Raw genomic sequence first — 25,085 nt, 5'->3', positions numbered from 1 at the left:
ACAAGAAAAATAATTGACTTCACTTGAGTGGAAGATGACTAAATTTTTAGAGGAATGCCTTTCTAGAAATTCATCACTTCCACTAAAGAAAAAACAATCACTTCCACCCTGTTGATATTCTTCTACATTTAAAATAGATTACCGTTGCCACTTAATATAGCATGTTGTTCTCAATTGTAAATCCTTTGGCCCTAGTTATGATTTGACTGTGTGCATAGAAGTTTATATATTAGAAATTTAATCCCCAAAGTGACAATTTTGGAAGTGGGAACTTAATGAAAGTAGGTTAGGTGATGAGGGTTCTACCTACTAGTGGATTAATGTTATTATCAAAGGACTGGGTTAGTTACTATGAGAGTAGGTTTGCTATAAAAATGAGTTTGGCCTTCTCTTGTCACTTTCTTTTGCCCTCCAACTTCTTCCATGAGTTGATGCATCACGGAGAGTTGTCAGATGCCAGCACTATGTTCTTGGACTCCCCAGTTTCCAAAGCTGTAAGAAATACATTTCATTTTTTTGTAAACTATTCAGTTTGTGGTATTCAGTTGTAGCAACTGAAAATGGATTAAGGCAGTCCTAATGCAGTATATGTTAATGTTTTAGGTTTATCTCCTAAACCAGATTAAGAATTTTGATTCTGTCACAAATGAATTTTGTCACTCCTGATGAGGATAATTCAAAAAAATGGCAGTACTTTGGGAAGAATTCAGAGATGAAGGTTGCAGAATGGTTGCTGTGGGGGCAAATTTGAGAAATACCCATTCATAAATATTGAATGGACTGCATAAAATTGCCCTCAGTACCACAGAAGATCATGGTTTCATTTTTTTGTTTCATTATTTTTCTGAAACAGCTTTTTATTAACTAGAAAAGCAGAATTGCAACACAAAATTTAAATGTTTGTCAATTCAGGCACAAAAGAGATGCAAAAATGTTTGCCATGTGACTATTACATATTCATAGAGCTAATGTCATTCAGCAAATCTTACACTAATAGTTAAGATTATTCCATGATTAAAAGTATCCCAGATCTAATAATCATAAGCTGTGTTAGCTCATCTCTCTATAATATTTTAAAATTACTTCCAAAATTGATTATTCCCTCACCAAATAGAATCTGCAAACTAAATTAAAAAATATATTAAAAGATGATGAAAACACTGCAAACCAAGTAACTGAGTTTACAGAAAATTCTGGGAGAGCAAGTAAGATAAAATATTGAGCAAGATCATCAACTAGTACAGATGTAAAATTGTTCCAATTCATTCATGATTCTGATACGAATATACTCAAGGGATTTTTGTAGAAGTTGATCTGGGTACTATAAAAAAACCTTGACACCATACTTCTAGTCTTCTCTCCCAGTGATGGTTGGTGTAAGGTGAAGCAATCCACTTTCTCATATATTCCCCAAAATAACTATTCTGTACCAGAGACTACACAATTGTGGAATGAAAACATTGGAAGCTTTTTTTTTAAATTACAGTTTACTAAGTACTTTTCCACCCTATCTTATTTTTCCCGAGATTTTCCACATTTAAACACATATTTCAAACTCCTGTCTTTACAGATAACAAGTGAATTATCGTATACAAAAGGAAGTTTTTAACAACACTTCTGACAATTCCCTTTTTTTTCACATTTTATTTTTTTTAACTTTTATTTAATGAATATAAATTTCCAAAGTACAGCTTATGGATTACAATGGCTTCCCCCCCATAACGTCCCTCCCACCCGCAACCCTCCCCTTTCCCACTCCCTCTCCCCTGCCATTCACATCAAGATTCATTTTCGATTCTCTTTATATACAGAAGATCAGTTTAGCATACATTAAGTAAAGATTTCAACAGTTTGCTTCCACACAGAAACTTAAAGTGAAAAATACTGTTTGAGTACCAGTTACAGCATTAAATCTCAATGTACAACACACTAAGGACAAAGATCCTACATGAGGAGTAAGTGCACAGTGACTCCTGTTGTTGACTTAACAAATTGACACTCTTGTCTATGGCATCAGTAATCACCCTAGGCTCTTGTCATGAGCTGCCAAGGCTATGGAAGCCCCCTGAGTTCACTGACTCTGATCATATTTAGACAAGACCATGGTCAATGTGGAAGTTCTCTCCTCCCTTCAGAGAAAGGTACCTCCTTCTTTGATGACCCGTTCTTTCCACTGGGATCTCACTTGCAGAGATCTTTCATGTAGGTTTTTTTTTTTTCCCCCAGGGTGTCTTGGCTTTCCATGACTGATATACTCTCATGGGCTTTTCAGCCAGATCTGCATGCCTTAAGGGCTGATTATGAGGCCAGAGTGCTGTTTAGGACATTTGCCATTCTATGGGTCTGCTGTGTATCTCACTTCCCATGTTGGATTGTTCTCTCCCTTTTTTATTCTATCAGCTAGTATTTGCAGACACTATTCTTGTTTATGTGATCTCTTTGGTTCTTAGTCCTATCATTATGATCAATTGTGAGCAGAAATTGATCACTGGGACTAGTGAGATGGCATTGGTACATGCCACCTTGATGGGATTGAATTGGAATCCCCTGGTATGTTTCTAACTCTACCATTTGAGGTAAGTCAGCTTGAGCATGTCCCAAATTGCACATCTCTTCCCTCTCTTACTTCCACTCTTATATTTAACAGCGATCACTTTTCAGTTAATTTTCAGCACTTAAGAAGAATTGTGTATTGATTACAGAGTTCAACCAAAAGTATCAAGTAGAACAAACAGAAAAAATACTAAGAGGGATAACATATTAAGCTGTTCATCAACAGTCAGGGTGAGGGCTGATCAAGTCACCATTTCTCATAGTGTTCATTTCACTTTAACAGGTTTCCTTTTTGGTGCTCAGTTAGTTGTCACCTATCAGGGAGAACAAGTGGTATTTGTCCCTTTGGGATTAGCTTATTTCACTCAGCATAATGTTTTCCAACTCACTAGGCTAATCCTCCACCTTGCGGCACCGGCACACCGGATTCTAGTCCTGGTCGGGGCGCCGGATTCTGTCCCGGTTGCCCCACTTCCAGGCCAGTTCTCTGCTATGGTTCAGGAGTGCAGTGGAGGATGGATGGCCCAAGTGCTTGGGCTCTTGCACCCGCATGGGAGACCAGGAGAAGCACCTGGCTCCTGGCTTCGGATCAGCACGATGCACCAGCCGTAGCGCACTGGCCGCGGCGGCCATTGGAGGGTGAACTGATGGCAAAAAGGAAGACCTTTCTCTCTCTCTCTCTCTCTCACTGTCCACTCTGCCTGTCAAAAAAAAAAAAAAAATGGTAGCAATTGAAAACAGACGAAGGGTAAAAAATGATTTTTCCTTAAAAGTTAATTGTCAGAACAACAGTTCTGAAAACACGCAGTCCTATATTATTATTAAATATCACAAATGAAAAGTCCTAGCTTAGAAAGTATCTTATTTTGGTCACATTTCAACAATCAAGAGTTCAGGTTAATGGGAAGGAAGAGGCAAATGGAGAAGAGGTGCAACATGTGGGCCAGGTACATAAAACCATGCATTCAGGACAAAATTTTGGTTAATTGCTTACAATATTTTTTCTTGTATATCTTACAAAGCCTATAATAAAAGTGCTGAGTCTATAAATCAAAGAAAATTCAATAAAACATTCAGCTTCAAATGTCATAAATATATGAAATTCTAATTATGAAGTCTCTACAATATATTTGCATGTTTTCATATACCAATAAAATACACAAACTTGGAAATCTGGTTAAGCAGTTAATTTTCCCTGCATCTGACATTATCTTGATAAATAGTCATAAAGCCACAAATAAAGGTATGGTAACTTTTGGAATCTATCAAAATTTTAAACCTAAAAAGGTCAGCAGCAATTCCATGAAATAGAGGGGTATCAATCCCCTATTTTGCTTTGCTTTTTGTGTCACTTGTTTGAAAAGCACTAGAATTGGCATTGGCACTGTGGCACAGCAGGTTAAAGATATGGGCTGCAGCACTGGCATCCCATATGGACACTGGTTCCAGTCTCAGCTGTTCCACTTTTGATCCTGCTCCCTGCAAATGCACCTGGGAAAGCAGAAGAAGATGACCCAAGTGCCTAGGCACCTGTACCCACAAGGGAGACCAGGTCTGGCCATTGTGGTCATTTAGGGAGCCAACCAGTGCATTGAAGACCTTTCTCTTTCTAACTCTGCCTTTCAAATAAATAAAATAATATTTTATAAGAATGAAAAACCCTAGAAGCTGACATGAGGTTTTCTATACATAGTCCAATAACTTGGTTTTCTGATTTTAACTTCAGATTTTTGAACTGCATCTACTCTTGCAGAGAGATATTTGAATGTGTGTTGGAGTCCCAATACCTGATTAATAAGTTCTGTATTTTTCTCCACGTCCACCTGATTTTCATCATCAACTGTGTCTATGTCAGCATTCATTGTCTAGGGGAAGAAACTCCGAATGCAAAATCCTGATGAATGTTCTTCCATTTGAGGCACTGGGAAGGGGAGGTAAAGGGAGAACACCTCAGGCCTGAAGACATGGACCAACTGACCAGGACCATGGTTTTAGATGTAGGAAATAGGACTCAAACCAGCAAAGTATGGAGTAACCGAACTACTAGGATGAATGCCAATGAAACAAGGGCCTAGCTTGAGATAGTGGCCATGGGAATATAAAAGAGAAGCCATATTTAAGAAATGTTAGGATTTTCTAATTGAGGTAAGAATTTGAATGAATCTGAGACAAATAAACAAGAGTTGAGAATGACTCCCAGATGTTTCCCTTAGGAGGGGAGATGGGTGCAAACTACCAAGATGAGAAACATGAGGAGGAGGAACTATTGAGGTGGAGACAGTGAATTAATTTTGGACATGTTATATGTAAGATAATTACAGAACATTTATTTATTTAGAAATTGTAACCCGTCAGGTGCTGGGTGAAGGCCTGAAAAAATTTTGGAGAGAGAAAATATTGATTACTGCATATTTTAAAGAAACTTATGTTCTATTAAGGAACAAAAGACATGACAGCAACTAACTGAATGTTTAGTAGATTACTCTAAGAAAATGCAAGAGTGGCAATACCAAAGAAAATACCCTTTTTTAATCTGAAAAATTATTAGGTCTCATTTGATATTTTGTATTAAGATAATTATCAATGAGAAAAATTTGATAAATCTGAGAGCCTTCATAAATGTTGGCCACCTTAGCATATAGTAAACAAAGTTCAATTTTTAATTCATATTAGATGGCAGTGTATACTTTTGTGTGAATACAAATAGAAAGAAATACTTTTCTTGGAAGAGAATCTCTACTTTGCTTTATGAACATAAACTTTCTCTTTGCATGTATTATTAATTGAATCTTAGCCTATTTACTGAAGCCACAGTAGTAAAAAAGATATATTTTAGCAATTTAAAGTTGGATATTACCATCTAAACTTACTAATAAAATTTTATCTTTTTTAGCCATTTAATATAATATTTTTATGAATTAAAAAATTTCTAAAATACTTCTGAAGAATTATAATCCTTTATACATAAAATCATAAATCTTATACCCTGATTTTTACTTTGACTAGCCCAATAATTTAAATTATTTCTATTAGTTCAAATACATTTAGCAGTATAGTAAATTGTATTTCTTGATTACTACATTGAAAAGAAAAATTCATATTTTATATCATTAATCCACTTTTATGGATATATAATTTCTCTGGGCTTTATTAGTAAAATCAGACTTTCTCTATAACCCATTTAAAATATTTGTATAGCTTAGGGTTGAAGGCTTCTTAAATTTATTTTTATATTTCAAGCTTTCTATATAAATGTATGTACTACTAATTTTGAAAGAAGAACAAAGCTCCTGTGAGTTATATTGTAGATGTTAATGACATTGTTAAATGGTGACAGATTGCTTTAATGGCAGAGATGCACTTAATTGGAGGAAGTCTAACAAAATGCGCTATTTCATATTACTTAAAAGAGTCAGTCAAGAGCCATCACCCACTTACAATCGTCTTAACCCAAATCATAAAACATGTGTACTATTAAAACTGATAGAAACTGCAAGAAGCATGTATTCATGCACTGTACATTCATCTAGACAACCCATTAAATAGTGTTTGTTAACCTTTAATTCAGATGTCTGCAATAAGATAATATAATGTAAAACACAAGTCAATAGAGGGTCGTAAAACTGTTTCTGTTACAGTTTTTATTAGCTTGCTATTTGATGGTGAATGCTGTTACACCCTGAAGCAAGTCTTGTATGCAAGTATGGTATCAATATATTTTGCTGCAAATTGAACCTATTAAATACATGAAAAGTATTATGTTTATTTCTAGGATCTGTGAAAATGTAGACATAGTTGTTGATAAATGTCACCATATAGTGTTCAGTTTCATGGACTTGCCCTTGCAATTCAAAGTACCCATGGGGGCCCTTGGTTGAACCCTCCAACTTACACTGCCATAAAACCCAAAGTGGCTTAGCTACCCACAAGGTTTTTAGTTTAATTTTTATGTTATGTATTGGATTTTTAAATGGTAAATATATAAACATACCTATATATTTTGCATAGATAAAAGGGAAGAATATTCTAGTAAAATGGGTGAAGGATTCATAATATTTTCATTGGGTCATTTTATTTCATTTTCTAGCTTTTCTATAATGAGTGTATGAAAAGTTTTAAATTAACTTTGTTACTGTTGAATAGAAAAAAATGATGATGCAGCCAGATCTAATCTGCTAATGTTAACAAAACTATCTCCTTGCAACAGGAAAATTAGCCAGAGGAAGAACTTTAATTGAGGTTTCACATCCATTTGATCAGCCAGAGCGGGCTTGCCTATAATGTGCTCAGTGTCGATGCAATTTATTTGCTCATGTTCAGTGATGACTGAATCATCTGTAGTAGCCATCAAGACAGTCATGTTGCCCTTCAACACCATGATGGGTCACACCAGTGTTCAAACTCTGGTCAGGAAGTGGAGTTCACCTGCTATCTGTTAGGCTCTTCTCTTGCTAAGAGTTAATAAGTGATTGACATTTGAAATTTGAACATTTTGGAAACAAGGTAGAAAGGAGACTTCACAAAATAACTTTCATACTTATTGACATGTTTAGAGAAAACTGCTAATCTACTTTTCTTTGTACTGGCAAGAATGTTGGTTAACCTAGATCCTAAACCATTTAGGTAAGGGAAAAAATCTTGGTGCATTTCTTTTTAAGTCATTTCTATCTTCCATGCATATGTGTACAGACATGCACTCAAAGAAACATAGGTGCACACACATACACACACATATAATAACATTCAGATTTAATTTGCTGGTCATCAGGAGCCAAATCTGTTTGTATGAGTCCTCTGAAGTCACTAATAGGTTCTTTTTTTATAGAAAGCTTTATTTAACAAATATAAATTTCATAGGTACAACTTTTGGATTATAGTGGTTCTTCCACCCATATCAGACCTCCCACCCCCAAACCATCCCGCCTCCTACTCCCAACTCCCATCCCATTCTTCATTAATATTCATTTTTAATTATCTTTATATATAGAAGATCAACTCTATACTAAGTAAAGATTTCAACAGTTTGCTCCCATACAGACACACAAAGTATAAAGTACTGTTTGAAGACAAGTTTTACCATTAATTCCCATAGTACAACACATTAAGGACAGAGGTCCTACATGGGGAGCAAGTGCACAGTGACTCCTGTTGTTGATTTAACAATTGATACTCTTATTTATGACATCAATGATCACCCGAGGTTCTTATCATGAGCTTCCAAGGCTATGGAAGCCTTCTGAGTCCACAAACTCTGTCAGTATTTAGACAGGGCCATAAATAAAGTGAAAATTTTCTCCTCCCTTCAGAGAATAGTACATCCTTCTTTGATGGCTCCAGCTTTCCACTGTGTTCTCACAGAGATTCTTTGTGTAGATCATTTTTTGCCACAGTTTCTTGGCTTCCCATGCCTAAAATGCTCTCATGGGCATTTTAGCCAGATCTGAATGCCTTAATGGCTGATTCCTAGGTTAGAGTGCTATTTAGGGTATTTGTCATTCTATGAGCCTGCTGTGTGGCCTGCTTCCCATGTAGAATCATTCTCTCCTTTTTAATTCTATCCATTGTTATTACCAAACATTTATATGATCCCTTTCCACTTAATCCTATCTATATGATCAGTTACACACTTAATATGATCACTTTAACATGTTAAGATGACCCTAGTACCTGCCAACCTAATGGAATTTGAAGTCCCATGGCAAATTTTTAGCTTTACCTTTAGGGGTAAGTCTGTGGGAACATGTGCCAAACTGTACATCTCCTCCATCTCTTATTTCCTCTCTTATTTTTTTATAGGGATTAATTTTCAATTGGATTTAAACACCTAAGAATAATTCTCTGTTAATTAAAGAATTCAACCAATGGTATTAAATAGAAAAAGAAAATACTCAAAAGAGGCCAGCGCCGTGGGTCACTAGGCTAACCATCCGTCTGTGGCACTGGCACCCCAGGTTCTAGTCTAGTTGGGGCACTGGATTCTGTCCCGGTTGCTCCTCTTCCAGTCCAGCTCTCTGCTGTGGCCTGGGAGTGCTGTGGAGGATGGCCCAGGTCCTTGGGCCCTGCACGCATATGGGAGACCAGGAGAAGCACCTGGCTCCTGGCTTTGGATAGGTGCAGCCAGCCGTAGCAGCCACTTAGGGGGTGAACCAATGGAAAAAGGAAGACCTTTCTCTCTGTCTCTCTCTCAGTGTCTAATTCTGCCGGTAAAAAAAAAAGTACTCAAAAGAATAAAATAGTAAGCTATTCCTCGACAGTCAGGACAAGGGCTGATCAAGTCATTTGCTTCTAATAGTGTCAGTTTCACTTCTATAGGTTTCCTTTTAGGTGCTCAATTAGTTGTCACAGATCAGGGGGAACATATGATATTTGTCCCCTTGAAACTGTCTTATTTTACTCAGCATGATGTTTTTCAGATTCCTCCATTTTGTTGAAAATGACCAGATATTTTCTGGTTATGTCTACTGGGAATTCCATGTGCTTCCTGTACTTGGACGTCCCTTTCTTCAAACCTGGAAAGTTTTCTGCTAGTATTTCACTAAAAAGGCCTTCTGATCCTTTCTCTCTCCCATGCATTCAGGAACTCCTAGAACCCCAATTTTTTTTATAGTATCCTCTAGATTCCCAAGAGTGTTTTTTAGATTTCTAATTTCCTCTTCTTGTCTTTGGTTTGCTGTATCTTCTAAGTCCGATATTCTCTCTTCTGCCCCACTGATTCTGTTTTTTAACGCTCTCCACAGCAATTTTTATTTGTTGTATTGAGTTCTTCATTTCATTTGATTCCTGTTTACGATCTCAATTTCATGGGAGAAATTTTCTTTCATGTTCTGCATGAATTTCAGTAGTTCATTCATTTGCTTTTTATTACTTCCATGTAATCTCATGATCAATTTTTTAAGTTCCATTTCTTGCATTTCTTCTATCTCATCATCTTCACAATCTGGTATTGAAGTGTATTCTTTTGGAAGCGTCATGTTTTCTTCCTTATTCTTGTTTCTTGGATTGTTGCATTTGTTTTTGGCATTGGTGGAGATACCCATTGGTTTCTTCTTTTTCTTCTTTTTCTCCTTTGGCTTTTTTTTTCCTGTGGCAGCTTTTATCATTGTATTATGACTCTGTAGATAAGTGGAAGGTCTGCTTTCAGTGAATCTCTAGAGGCTTGTAGTGGGTGTGGCTGGAGAGCTCTGTTTAGTTCTCCAGGGTTAAGGGCATGCCTAAGGTGACACACCCAGGTTTGGCAGGGTAAATCTTCTCTCTCTCTCTCTCTTTTTTTGATCAGAAGAGAAGTGTATTCTGCTCAGCTGAGGTTTCTCCTCAGTAAAGACCAGTGCCAGAGCACTAGCCCCAGTGGGTTTAATATTCATCCACTCTGTCCCAAGGACCACACAAAGGATCTGTGCAGTCCTCAGTGTAAGTTCAGATTCCCCAGCAATGTCTCTCACCAGATAACCAGGAACCCCCAAGCTTGTGGTGTCTCCCACTGAGACTGCTGAAAGTCCCAGCCACACCATGACTCCTCCCACACACTCTCAGTTTTATTCACAGTCCTGGTTCAGAAGCTTCACCCAGTCACATCTCCCTAGCCCCCGATTAATTCTCCTTACCAAAGTCAGGGGTTTCCGCTCAGCTGATTGCTGGGGGCAGATACCAGCTGGCATGGTTATTACGTACATCCAAAGGAGCCCATTCTATCAACTTGTCACAGTACACTTTTGTAAAGTGATTGGAGAGAGAGAAACGTGTCCATCCTGTCCTGTCCTTTTTTTTTCCTCCTCTAGTTTGGCTGGTACACTTTCACCCACTGCTGCTTTTTCGCCAGTGGCTTGGGCTACTACAGTCTGGTCTCAACATGCTTTCCAGCACTGGTGTATAGGCTCTAGGTTATTGGAGTCCTGAGCTACGGGCGCTCACACCCTCCACGTAGGTCTACCATGTCTCTAATTTTGGTAGAATTTCCTCTTCTGTTTTTTTTTTTTTTTTCCCTAATTCTTCCCTACGACTACACTATCTCCACTGTTTTTAAACTATCTTCTCCTGGGCTAGAGCAATAAGCTCCCTCCCTACTCCAGCATCTTGGGAATCTCCACTAATAGGTTCTTGATTCCAAATTAGAAAAGTTTTGAGGTTCATTGGTATCATTGGTCCTTTTCCAATTTTTTGAAAATTTTCTAGCCATTTTTTTCCCGGTGATGCTTTACCCTTCAATCATCATAGTTATGAGTCTGGTTTATTTATTCAAGGATGATGATAAATTTAAAATACTACTCCCTACTTTGCTGTTTCATGATTGTAAGATATTAAACCATTAATTCTCTAATCTTTATCATGGACCTCCATCTAAAAATTTTGTGCTTGTGTGAATATTTCACTTAACTCATATTACAAGGATACAGGTTCCAAGTATGGTCATTATTGAAACTCTCAAGCTCACTTTTTTTCTTTCCTGAAGCTCGCAACTTCTTAATACCCAAATATTAAGTGTTATGTCCTATTTGGAATCCAGAAATGTTTGGGACTGCCTCTGGAATAAATCATATGTTAAAATAGCTTCTCAAGCACAAGAATTTACATTTAAGACCATTATTAACTCTCCTAAGGAATCCTTATCACTTATAATTATTGTACAAGATTGTTTACAATAGATGTGCTGGTAAACAGAGTCATTTCTTCCAGGAAAATTGAGTGTCTCACAATACAACTGCTTTACCAGGATAGTGGTCAGGTTGCCTTGTCATTAAGAACCATTACAATTTGGGCTGGTTTAGTTACTGGCAAAGGTGAATAGTTTGCTAACGGAATTAGAAGTTTCCTCTTCATGTTGAAAATATTCTCTTGCCTCTAAAATGAATTCTGATAATGCTACCTAATGTTTGAAACTTTTGAGCTGGTTGAATGACTTGCTTGCTCAAACTGTGTTATTCCGGCCACATTCTTCTCTGATTCTCAAACTATTGGGCAATGTCTCCTCCTGAGCCACCATGAAAACAGCCTGTTGGGACACCAAAGTTTGATTTTGCATTTATTTTCTGCTGTGGTATAATTACCACAGACTTTGCAGCTTGAAAAAATCACACATTCTCTCACAGTTGTTGTGGGTCAGGAGCCTCATATGTCTGCAGGTAGAGGGGTCTTTGTGGCCGGGCTTCTTTGTAGAGCTTTAGGCCTTCTGACTCTTGGCAGTGCTTTGCTCTTGGCAGTGGAGGTGCTAAGGTTCACTTTTTCTTGCTGGTTGCAGCCAAAGGCCATCTTCAGATCTCAAAACTCACCACACAACACCCCTCTGTTCCCTCCCATGTGACCCTCCCACACACCTCTTCCAACATGGAAGCTTCCTCTCCAATGCTAGCAAAAGAATCTCTGATCTCAGAAAAGGTAAAAAATATTTATCTCAAAAACTAAAGCAATACAAGAACAATAGAGGGAGGGAGGAAAGGAGGGAGGGAGGGAGGGAGGGAGGGAGGGAGGAAGGAAGGAAGGAAGGAAGGAAGGAAGGAAGAAAAGGAGGGAGGGAGAGAGGAGTAGGAAAAAGAGTGGGTGGGAGAGAGGGAAGAGGGATATCACATTTTTAGAATTGTATATATAAATTATATTACATCTATTAAAAACTAAAAATATTAAAAAATTTATAATAAAACATTTTTAAAGTATGTAATTCCTGTGTTAAAGTGCTTCAAACAAATGAAAGGGGACCCTTCCAGGATTATCTCCATTTGATTAATTTAAGCCACCTGCTGCTGGCCTCTTGTTGTACCGTCAAGGGAAGCGAATCAGGGAAACACCAGGGAAGGACACAGGGCCACTGTAAGATTCTTTTTTAGGACAATGAAGATTGAGAGATGTAGGTTAAACACATCAGAATTGCTGGGCATTTCTTGTTCTCATACCCAAATTATGTTCTGCTCAATCTACTTTGTTTTTTCATGACATACACAAAGGACTGATTTTAGGGATTCTTTTTATTTTTTTTAATGTGAATTATACTTGAAATGGTTCTGATGCTTACATTCATGACATCTAAGGTTTATCTTTGCAATAAAGTCCTAATATTTATAATTAAATGTAATAGCTATAATATAGGGAACATCTACTATATTTTAGCCCCCAAACACTTCTTGATCCTAAAAGGACTCTACTAAAGTAGGTAGTTACTACCCTTTATGGATAAAGAAACCAAAGATCAAGAGGTTCACAATATTTTCTTATTGTCACAGCATTGCAGGGCTAGAGGACATATATGTATTAGGTCTTTCTAATTCTAAAGTCTGTGCCTTTTTTCTCTTTATTTCACTGTATTGAAAAAATCACAGGGATTATATAAAGTTGATAAACCCTATCTGAAAAGTTCACAGAAACCTAAATGACTGATGTATAGTCAAATCTTACTTATAACAGTTTCCCCTAAAGCCTTGTTATTTGTTATTAAAACGATTTAAATCTACACCCAGAAAGGAAGCTTGGACAGAGTAGATGTGTGTATCTCATTGCACCAGTGACATCAAACATTGAAATGGTAATGGATTATACCACTTTCACAGATGCAATGGAAGACAGATGGGAAAAGGGTTAAAATATCTGTATACTTTATTGCAGTTTAAAGTGATTTTTCTCCATTGCTCCATGTGAACAAAATAAGCTCTAAATCGTTCTAGAATATTCCCTAGAGTCAGTTACTTTGCTAATGCACAGGGAAGTTGGAGGATGTATTCTTTCTAAAGAAAGCTAAGTTTACTGGGACCTGTGTTAGAGCACCACCCCCACCCCCTTTTCCTCTCTCTAATACTAATATTATAAGAGCTATAGTTATGTTTCTTAGACATTGTTCACTTTACAGCAAAAAAAATTTCCTAGTGAGAATCACTACATATAAAGATCAGCCCTCCCAGCCGATTTTAGCGTCCCTTTTGTTAAGAGTTATTGAATAGCTCCCATGTAAGACTGCATGGGGGACTCATGGGCAGCACATCCATGGGTGCCTTTGTAGTTCTTTTGTGATAGTTCACTGATTCCAGAAAGGCAACAAGGACAGTTGTCTCTAAGGTGTTGTGATGAATCCAAGATTCAAAGTATCCTTATATTTTCAACATATGAATTTAAAGGGCTAGGAATTTATAAACAACTGCTAAAAATACTGATGTGTAAGATTTTGTGGAGCACTGAACTTAGCTGTCAAATACTAGTTAAAATTGCAGCACTAATTCATTCCTTCATGAAATATCTCTTTCCTAAGTTATCTACACCCTCTGGTAAAAATTATCATTTAAAGTGGTTGTGCAATAAAGCCTTTTGGGGCTGGTGCTGTGGCGCAGTGGGTTAATGCCCTGGCCTGAAGCACCGGCATCCCATATGGACGCCGGTTTGAGACCCAGCTGCTCCACTTCAGATCCAGCTCTTGCTGTGGCCTGGGAAAGCAGTAGATGATGGCCCAAGTCCTTGGGCCCATGCACCCACCTGGGAAACCCGAAAGAAGCTCCAGGCTCCTGGCTTCAGATTGGTGCTGCTCTGGCCATTGAGGCCAATTGGGGAGTGAACCATCGGATGGAAGACGTCTCTCTCTCTCTCTGCCTCTCCTCTCTCTGTGTAACTCTGACTTGCAAATAAATAAATACAGCTTTAAAAAATAAAGCCTTTTAAAAAGCCACTGCATAAGCCATATATGCAATATTTGCTAAAAAGCTAATTTATCATGATTCGGTGTGGTATGATCCCATAGAAAATGTCATTCACTGTTTATACCAGATGGGTGTTTTGGCATTGCTATGTTCTAGAAAGAAAATGTTGCCTCTGGCTTGTAGAATGAGTTCTTGAAAACTCAGCCACTGTTAATATTGCTAAATGACAAGGCAATGAATGTAGCACTTTATTGGGGCAGTTAATAACAATCTTAAGTTAGAAGTGGTAACTAATTTTTGGAACGATGTACTTTTTTAAAAAAGATTTATTTATTTATTTGAAAGTCAGAGTTACAGAGAGAGAAGTAGAGGCAGAGGGAGAGAGAGGTCTTTCATTCACTGGTTCACTCCCCAGTTGGCTGCAATGGCTGGCGCTGTGCTTACCTGAAGCCAGAGGCCAGGAGCTTCCTCTAAGTTTCCCACGTGGGAGCCAGAGCCCAAGGACTCGGGCCGTCTTCTACTGCTTTCCAAGGCCATAGCAGAGAGTTAGATTGGAAGTGGAGCAGCCAGGACTTGAACTGGCACCCATATGGAATGCCGGCACTACAGGCAGCAGCTTTACCCTCTATGCCACAGTGCCGCCTCCTCCCACCCCCAACAATGTACTTTTAATGACATTCTTACCTTTAAAGATGATGTCACTATTTAGCTAACTTTAGTGTGAGGTAGAGAATTGTGTGTTAGGTGCAAGGCCACACAGTCCACATACTTGCCTCATTTATTCCTCATAAGCTCGTGGGAAAAAGATTATTTTCTTTATGCTGCCAAATGTGAAAATGAAGCCTTTTCACAAATCTAGAGGCTTCTATAGGACATAAGTAATGGATTGTTAATCATGTACTTTATTTTCTTAGGGAAGGGCTAATACATAGAGATGTTCAATAAATACTATACAACATGTATTTTCACATCTACAGGGTCAGAGCTAGGATCCCAATCCAGCTCCATCTAATCCCAAATGATATACAAATCAATTAAGCCATATAGATAAGTATTAAGTTATAGAACTTTGGTAAAATCCAGACTGATAGGTAATGTGATTATCTACTAAAATAACTGAAAAACAGGACAAATTTAAGGATGTGTTCATTAATTATACTCTGCTTGGCTCTGGTTGGTTGGAAGTGTGGGACACATATTTTGTGGGTACTGTCATAATTGTTATCTCCTCCCCCACATCTGTGTGCATATTTTACATATGTATGTAATTTTTACCTCAGACATTTCTTCTAATCTTTCCAAACCCTGTGTTAGATCATTTAATTGGTTTTTGAAAACTTTTATTAAATAAAGAAGATCATGTATTTCATAGGTACAATTATAAGAAGATAACCACACTTGTCTTCCTCCCCTTCTTCCTTCCTCATTTGCCCTCCTTGTTTCCTTTTTTTTCTTTAGTTTTTGCCAAAGCATAATTTCAATCCATTCTATAATCACAGGCTTACTGTACCACTAGCTATAATATTCACCAAGTAAAAAGTGGAAAGATCACAGTTCCTTATGGGCATAAACTAAACAAGGTCTAAAAATAATAATCAAATCACAAGATGTCCATTTCATACACTTTTTGTATTCTATATTAACTAACACATATTAGAGAAAATATACGATATTTGTCTCTTAGAGATTGGCTTATTTCACTAATAACAATAATGGTTTCTAGTTCCATCCATTTTTTGCAAAAGACAGGATTTCAATCTTTTTTATGGCTGAGTAGTATTCCATAGCATATATATATATATATATATATATATACCATATTTTCTTTATCCAGACATTAATGGACATTTGGGTTGATTCCATATCTTAGCAATTATGAATTGAGCTGTACATGGGGTACAGATGACTCATTTGTTGATTTAATTTCATTTCATTATTTCATTTGGGTAAATTCCTGGGAGTGAGATGGCTGAGTTATATGGTCGATCTATTTTCAGATCTCTGATGAATCTCCATACTGTCTTATATAATGGTTGTAGTAGTTTACATTCCTAAAAGCAGTGCATTATTTCCCCCACATCCTCACTAGCATTTAGTATGTTTTTGATTTTTGGATGATAGTCATTCTAACTGGGGTGACATAAAACCTCATTGTGATTTTTATTTGCATTTCCCTGACGGCTAGTGCTCCTGAGCACCTTTTCAAATATCTGTTGGGCATTTGTAGTTCGTTCTTTGAAAAGTACCTGTTCATGTCCTTTGCCCATTTCTTAACTGGATTGTTTCTTTATTGCTGTTGAGTTTCTTGAGCTCTTTATAGATCCTGGATAGTAATCCTTTACCAGTTTCACAGTTTGCAAATTTTCTCTCCCATTCTGTCGGTTATGTCTTCACTTTGTTGAATATTTCCTTTGTATCACAGCAGCTTCTCATCTTGATGTAATTCCATTTGTCCATGTTTGCTTTTATTTACTGTGCTTTTGGAGTCTTTTGCAAGAAGTCTTTGTCAATGCCAAAGTCTTGAACCTTTTCCCCTGTCTTTGTCTCGTAATTTGATGGCATTAGTTCATAGACATAAATCTTGATGCACTGTAAGTTGACTTTTGTGTAAGGTGTAAGGTACAGGACTTGTTTCATATTTCTGCATGCATAGATCCAATTTGTTGAAGAGAATGTCTTCTCCAGGGATTTATTTTAGCTTGTCTGTCAAAGATCAGTTGGTTTTAGCAGTATAAATTAATTTCTGAGGTTTCTTTTCTGTTCCATTGGTCTCCATGTCTGTTTTTTTTTTAATGCCAGTTCGAGGCTGTTTTGATTATAATTGCATGGTAGTACATCTTGAAACATGGTATTGTGATGCCTCTGACTTTGTGTTTATTGCTTAAGATTGCATTAGCTATTTAGAGTCTCTTGTGTTTCCATATGAATTTTAGCATTATTTTTTCCTAGATCTGAGTATAATGTCCTTGGTATTTTGATTGGGATTGCACTGAATCTGTAAATTGCTTTATGTAGTATGAAGATTTTGATGATATTAATTCTTTCAATCTACAAACAAGGAAAATCATTTCATTCTTTGTGTCTTCTATTTCATTCTTTAATGTTGTAATTTTCATTGTAGTGATATCTCACCTCTTTAGTTAAATTTATTCCCAGGCATTTAAAAACTTTGTAGTTATTATGAATGGTAATGATTGTACAAGTTCTTTCTCAGCCATGGCATTATTTATGTATACAAAGGCTATTAATTTTTTTTTGACAGGCAGAGTGGACAGTGAGAGAGAGAGACAGAGAGAAAGGTCTTCCTTTGCCGTTGGTTCACCCTCCAATGGCTGCTGCGGCTGGCGCATTGAGGCCGGCGCACAGCGCTGATCCGATGGCAGGAGCCAGGTACTTATCCTGGTCTCCCATGGGGTGCAGGGCCCAAGTACTTGGGCCATCCTCTACTACACTCCCTGGTCACAGCAGAGAGCTGGCCTGGAAGAGGGGCAACCGGGACAGCATCTGGCGCCCCGACCAGGACTAGAACCCGGTGTGCCTGTGCCGCAAGGCAGAGGATTAGCCCAGTGAGCCATGGCGCCAGCCGCTATTGATTTTTAAGTGTTGATTTTATATCTTGCAACTTCACCAAACTCTTATTAGTTCCAATAGTTTTTAGTGGAATCTTTTGATTCCTCTATATATAGGATCATGTCTTCTGCATACTGAGACAATTTGACTTCCTTCTTTCCAATTTTTATACTTTTAATTTCTTTTTCTTGCCTAATACTATGGAGAAAACTTCCAGAACTATATTAGGTAGCAATGGTGAAAATAGGTATCCTTTTCTGGCTCAGGATTTTAGTGTAAGTACTTCCAACTTTTCCCCATTCTAGGTGATGCTTGATTTCGGTTTGTCATATATTGTCTTAATTATGTAGAAGAATGCCTCTTCTATACCTAGTTTGCTTTATGTTTTTATCATGAAGGATGTTGTATTTTATCAAATGCTTTCTTTGCATCTATTGAGATAATCATACTGTTTTTATTTTTCAGTTTGTCAATGTGATGTGTCACACTTATTGATTTGCTTATGTTGTACCATCCATGCATACCAGGGATAAATCCTACTTGGTGCAGGTGAGTGATCTTTCTAATGTGCTCTTGGATTTTTTGATCATATCTATTTAGACATCTTAAAAGTATCTCTAACTCACAAAAGAAATAAACAACAAAAGAGCAAGGAAACTAGGTCCCTTGCTCATGACTGTTTCCTCAGAGTTTAAAATGATTCCTTTGGGGCATACATAATATGACATACATGAAACAAGTTTGTAAGAAATTTCTTGAATGAATGAACCAACAGACTCAGAATCTTCCCCATTCATTGCTAGTACTGTTCAAATCTCCTTTTCCAGATGCATTTCTTACAAAGTAAATGACACCATCTTCTTCCTGGTAACTCAAGTCTAAAATCTGGGAGTTATCTTCCACATTCTATTCCATTTAGTCTTTTGACAACCAAATGCAATTGATGATTACATAGTATCCCTTCCATGTGCTAGAATACTCTTACACTCTTCCCCTCTTCTGTTCCCGGCTGATATTGCTGTAGTTCTAGTCAATATCTTCCTTTTCTGGGCAATTACACTACTTCCTAAATGGTGCCTATTTATCCAATTTTGAAACCCTCCAACTCATTTTCTATATTTTTCTGTTACCTTCTGAAATAAAATTCTATGTTAACTACGATTTTAGAATCATTCAGTAATAAAATTATGGCTAATACCTTGAATATGACAAGTAGCATCAACAAAATGTCTACAGTAGGTCCATGATTATTTATATTTATTTGGATTCTATTTTAGTCAGAATGCTTTATTGCCTTTTTTTCTTCTCTTTATTGTATATTTGACCTCTTCCACTTGACTGGAACCAACTTATGTACATTTAGATATGTAAAAATAATTTACATGGGTATACATTTGGCACAGAATGTAAGACTCAGTTTGGGGTGCCTACATTCCATATTGGATTGCTGAGTTCAGGTTCCATGTCAGCCCTGTACACCAGTTCCTCCAAATGATACCTCAAGTAGTTGGATCCCTGCCAATCTCATAGGAGACCCACACTGAGTTCCTAGCACCTGACTTTGGCCTGGTCCTGCCCTGGCTGTTGCAGGCATTTGGGGGAGCAAATTTGCGGATGGGAGATTTCTATCTGTATCTGTCTCTCTGTCACTCTGCTTTTCACATAGAATAAATAAAAGAAATAAAATCACATGCTAAAAATTATATATATCTTCTTTATTTGCCTTGTTATAAGGAGTTGTCCACCTCCTGCTCATTTCTTATCATACACACCCCTGACTTTTGCTGCTACTACTCTACTGAAACTCTTCTCGCCAAGGACATCACTGACCTCTCTATTACCAGTTCACAGGTTCAGAACTCATCTTTTTTGACCTTGTAGCAATATCTGATAGATGCACACATTTTTTTCTTTCTTTTGAAAGATTCTCTTCTTTCATGGTGGTTTCTTTCCATTGCTCTGGTTGTTTTCTAGGTTCCATTGTAGCCTCTTTTCCTTCTACCTGGCTAATAAATGGTAGTTTCTTAGAGCTCTGCCACAGATTCTCTATTTACCTGGCAACTCCATTTGGTATATGAAATTGACTTCAAATGTATATTTATTGAGTGCTTACCATGTATTATAGACAGTGCTCAGAAATATTAATAAAGCAGCCCCTAACATCTAGGAATGGATGTGACACTTAACCCAAGGCCATGTTATTTTCCTGTTGAAAAATAACATTGGGCAAACTCATGCTGGGACCACAAGGTAAAACAAGACTACCTTGTAACTTTGATTAAGCCCAAAATAACACGTTTGCTAGGCAAAATACAAAATACTCCCCTCTCTTGGCTAATGTGAAAGGCTGCTCACTTTAGAAGTTATAGCTTTAGTCTTGCAGTGGTCTGCATTCACTAAGGGTAAGATTTACCAAGCTAATCACAAAATTTCCATCTTTTTCAAAACCACTCCTATCAAGTGAAACCTTACTTTCCTGGATTTTCCTTCAAAATCCCCAACCACAGCCCAAATCCCATAATATATCCCATATAACCCTTACTGAGATGCCCACAGATCCTCATTTGTAAGTTCTATTTCACTATAATAAGTAATAGATCCAACTTGTTCAACTACAAATGTTTCCCGGTGGTCCTTGGCTGCAGATCACTGACAATGTGAAGACTTTTCCATGGATTATTTTATTAAATCCTTGCAAAAACTCTGTAAATTGTGAATTATAATTGTCATTATCTTTCCTGGTTACATGTAAGCAAAGTTTGTCTTAACGATGTTAAAATTTTTTATCTATATGGAAAAATGCTTTTCTGTTTACCTAACATGGAAAAATACTTCCCTGTTAGAATGCAAAGACCTATGTAAGCCATCTAATAAATTATGCCCCATCAAAATTTTTTTTTTTACTTAAGATCACGTGGTAACTCAGTAGTAGAAGATTTGAGCCCAAGTTGTTTGAAATCTAAAACTAGAGCTCTTAATATGTACACTAAGCTTCTTCTGTAAATATTACTACATTCAATAAATGAATTACCACTTCTAAATCACCATCCCCTATGTTTCAATATATAGAATTACTTGTTCTGTTATGCCTACTTATGGTGTGCTTCACCCAGTATATCCAAAATATTATTATTTCAACATGTAATCGGTATCAAAGCTGTTAACGAGAGGTCGGTCATTCATAATTCAAACTAAATATTTAAGATCTGGTGTGTACTTTGCACTAGCAGCATCTCTCGATTTGACTAGCCATGTTTCAGGGGCTTAAAAGATACATGTAGTTAGATAGCAGCCTTGGTATATTGAATTATTTCCAGCTTTGAGACATTTAGTCATGGCTTTTTAATTCTAGCAAAACTTGTTTCTCACCCAAACTATACTAAGTCAACAGTAACAATAAATCTTCTCTTATTTCACATTGTGCTGGGTAGTATGATTAAATTTCTTCTTTTTCATTTTTTATGACAAAAATATTTACCTTCTTTATAACAGATTAGCAATACTATGATAGATTCAGTTATCATAATTTAATCGGGGTATATCTGCAATGTATTGACTTGGCTTAAAGGACTATATCTTGCTGTCAAATTTCAATATCATAGTCTCATAGTAACTACAAATTTATCAAGAAAAGCTTTTGCTTATCAAAAGTTTCATATTTTTCAAGAATAGAATAATGTAATTCCAAAATACATTGACAGAGATTTGCAACTGAAAATATTGGAGACATTTCATTATTTTCTTCTTCAGGGTGCACTAGCTCAGCATCATGTCATCTTAAAAAGGGTAATAGACAAATTGGATCCAGGGGCTCCCAGATGAACTTTCTGATAACCAGAAAAAAAAATCTGTGTGCTCAGCTCTCAAATATTTCAAAGACCACTGAGGTCTCTTGGAAACTTATGATACCCTGATTGCAATTAGGAAGACAATAGAAATAATAAAGTACTCTTTAAAGAAAACTCACCCCATAATGATAGAACTATAAAATGAACATGTAAGCCTATTACATTCATGATTACACATTTATTATAGACAAATTTCCAATTTATTGAAAGTGATGAGTATATCTCAGATGAATTTGAATTTTTAAAACTTTGATTAATAGCTAGAGATGACAAGTTCCAGGTAGACAGAAGAGAGAAGTTAAATCATTTCTGATAAAATTTGATTATTTCTCATAACTATCTTATGAAAAATACTCTTAGTCTCCACATCTAAGTTGTAAGAATAAGGACAGATACAGACAGGAGGGTCACAGTCCTTTGTTAGCAGGCTATTGTCAAATAAAATTCACATATGCTCCTAGAATATGTTTGTACAAGCAATGTTGATAGCTTATTCTTGTAAGATTTCATCTTTTGGTTTTTCCCTTTTTCTTACTATCATTCATTCTTTTTGATTAACTAAAGCTCTTCCAGATTACAATAGAGAAAAGACTATTCATGGAGACCCAGTGGGAGATAGTGACATTGCTGAAAGCCATAGGAAATGTGGATACGTTTCCAATTACTCATGAATATAACATGCCCAACACCAGGTGTACCATATAAAATTCATCGACATAATGATGACTTTTGCTATGATCCTTTTATGAGGCTGACATTCTGCTATATGATCACGATTATTTTTTCTTGTGAGTCTCCCTGCATTTCCCCAAGACAGCTGCATCCAAATACACAGTGGCACAGGCATTCAAGACCATGAGAGGAGACCTTATGTGGAGGACCTGGGAAAGGGATCCCCTGCCAAATACGATCATGGGGAGAGTCCCCAGTATTGTCTCCCTCTGGTTTTCACTTGGCATATTACCTGAGTAACTTGGAACTGTATAAGAGGGCAAGAAGTTAAAACTTTAAAAGAATCAAATATTTCTCATCAGAGGAGCTGGGGAAAGGGGCCTTGAGTAGTAGAGAACAGGGCAGGGAAATCTGGCAGAGCAGAGCTAGAGAAGCCATCCCTATTCTCCTGTTCCAACTGACACAGATATTGAGGTCACTTTTAAACAGTGCATGTGTGGAACATAACCAAAGAAGCACAGAAAGACTTTGAAAATTTAGACTGTTTTAATAATGACCATATATTTATAATTTTAAATTAAAAATATAATGGAAAAGCAGACTGATATAATTGTAATAAACTCAAGTAAGTAGATTTTAAGGAAAAAGATATTTTAAAATAAACCAAAGATATGAGTAATGTGCCATGATGAATGAAAGTCCCAAATTTATATGCACCTAATAAGACGATATAAAATATATAAATAAAAAATTGGCATAATTTTAAGAAAGAATAAATTCACAAACATAGTAGATTTAGAAAGCTTTTTTGTAATTGTTAGAACAATTACACATTTTTATACATTCTAGATGTGTCTATTATTTTATAAATATATATATTTTAAATTTTATTTATTTATCTGAGAAGTAGACTATCTGACACTTTCAAGCAGATTCAGTTTTTTTTTTTTCATATTTTGTCATCTTTTAGAATTGTCATCATAGGAAAGGTTAGACTGATTACTTTGCCCTCCAAATCAATATGTTGATGATGAATTCTTTTCATTAAGCTGAGTGGTGAGTGATGGATGGATGTTGGGGAAACCATTTGGGCTGCTGCTTTCCAAGTTTTGCAATGATGGTCACACTTTACTTTATGATATGGAATATTAAATTGTGATTGTTCTGGCCTCTGGGACTCTCCTAAAACTGTAAGATAACAGGACTAGTCTCATTTTATATCCTTTGTTCCAAATGTCTCATAATTAAAATTACATGGTATTTTGTAAGGCTTCTTATTTCTGAGAAATTTAATTGAGTTTAGAGAATTTATCTTATTATGTATAATGTGTTAATAGTTTTATTTTTATTTTAGAGATAACATGTTTTAAATTTACATTACAGTAAAAAGGCTTAATACTTCACTGAATAAGAACTTTAACAAGTAAAAAGCAAAAAACCCTAGTTTAATGGGAATATAGACAATAGCTATAAATAAGAATTGAATAGAATGACCATTTCATGTATATAGAGTCAATTCTAAAGTAATCACAAATCATTAAAACTATAGTAGTAACATTCTTAACTACAGAATATCATTATGTTCTTAGAATTATATCTACAGATCATAAAATGCATCTGGTAAAAACTAAAATTTTAAGAAAAAAGTTTTATTTTATGTTTTATGTGTGTCTATTTCTTGAACTATTTTTTGAAATATTTTGTTCAATTTTAACAATGTAGGAAGCTAAGGATAAAATCAAGATTATTTGACAAATAGGAGATTATATATTTTATAACAAAATAGTTGTATATTCTCTTAAGCTGTTTATGCTGATGGCAGTCTATTTATTCAGAAACTACAATTTATATTTTTAAAATAATTATTTTTTCTTTAATATTAGAGTCATTGGTTTTTTTATTTCTGATTTCTTATATGGGAATATTTAGTTTATTGAATTCAAAATGTTGGGGCTCTATACTAATTAGGTTTTAGCTTTTTTTTTTTTAACTAGTGTTTAATGTTGGTAATGTGGCTTTGGAATACTCTTTTTAAGCAATTTACATTGCATCTTGAAGAAGTATGTGACAGAGGTTAGTAGAGAACTCAAACATATGAACCAGATTTAAGGATTGATTCCAGAGAATCTGGAGGTAGGAGCTAAATTAGTTTATTCAGCCATTTTTTGAGAACCTATTTTGTTCTGTAATCTGGTGCTACACTGATGACACAGCTGATAATGTCTTAATAAAACTTAAGTTCTCCTTAGTATTACAAGTAAAATAAACCAATAAATGAACATGAGAAAGAATGGCTTGTCAAAAATCCTATTTAGGGAAATAATGTACTGTGATATTATTAACTTAGTTGACCATTTTAGAAAGCTTAAACTACTCCATGACCAAATAAGTGGATCTAACAGAATTATAGAATGTTTTATCCAAAAGCTGCAAATTACACATTTTTCCCATTGTCACCTGGAATATTCTCTAGACTAGACCATATATTCAGCCATAGAACTAGAATGTCCACAAGTTGAAGAAATCAACAACAAAAGAAACTTTAGAAAGTATAGAAATACACTAAGGTTGAATAAAAGGCTTCTAAGTGCATAATGAGCTATTGAAACCAAAAGAAAAATTGAACTATTTCTTGAAGAAAAGGGAAACATACTATACCAAAACTTCTGTGATACAGAGAAATCAGTTCTAAAAGAAATGTTTGTAGCAATAAATGCCCACATAAAAACAGAAATATTTCACATAAACAACAGAGCCATTCAACACAGAGATAGAAAAAACAAGAACAAACCAAACCCATACTTAGTAGAAGGAAAATCATAGCAGAGCAGAAGTA

General features: G+C 36.1%; 1 long non-coding RNA gene across 2 annotated transcripts in view; it reads left to right on the top strand.

Moving 5' to 3' along the window:
* The window catches only part of LOC138844545 (uncharacterized), a 448,524-nt gene that overhangs the window by 165,763 nt on the left and 257,676 nt on the right, over positions 1-25,085 (top strand). For both annotated transcript variants that reach the window (XR_011380479.1, XR_011380478.1), the window contains exon 4: positions 18,195-18,278. This is a non-coding gene — a long non-coding RNA (uncharacterized lncRNA). The remainder of the gene's footprint in view (positions 1-18,194; positions 18,279-25,085) is intronic.

The sequence above is a fragment of the Oryctolagus cuniculus genome, chromosome 12, assembly GCF_964237555.1.
Source record: "Oryctolagus cuniculus chromosome 12, mOryCun1.1, whole genome shotgun sequence".
Lineage (NCBI taxonomy): Eukaryota > Metazoa > Chordata > Mammalia > Lagomorpha > Leporidae > Oryctolagus > Oryctolagus cuniculus.
The sequence above is the reverse complement of the archived record's forward strand: the minus strand, read 5'-3'. Positions and strand labels throughout refer to the sequence as shown.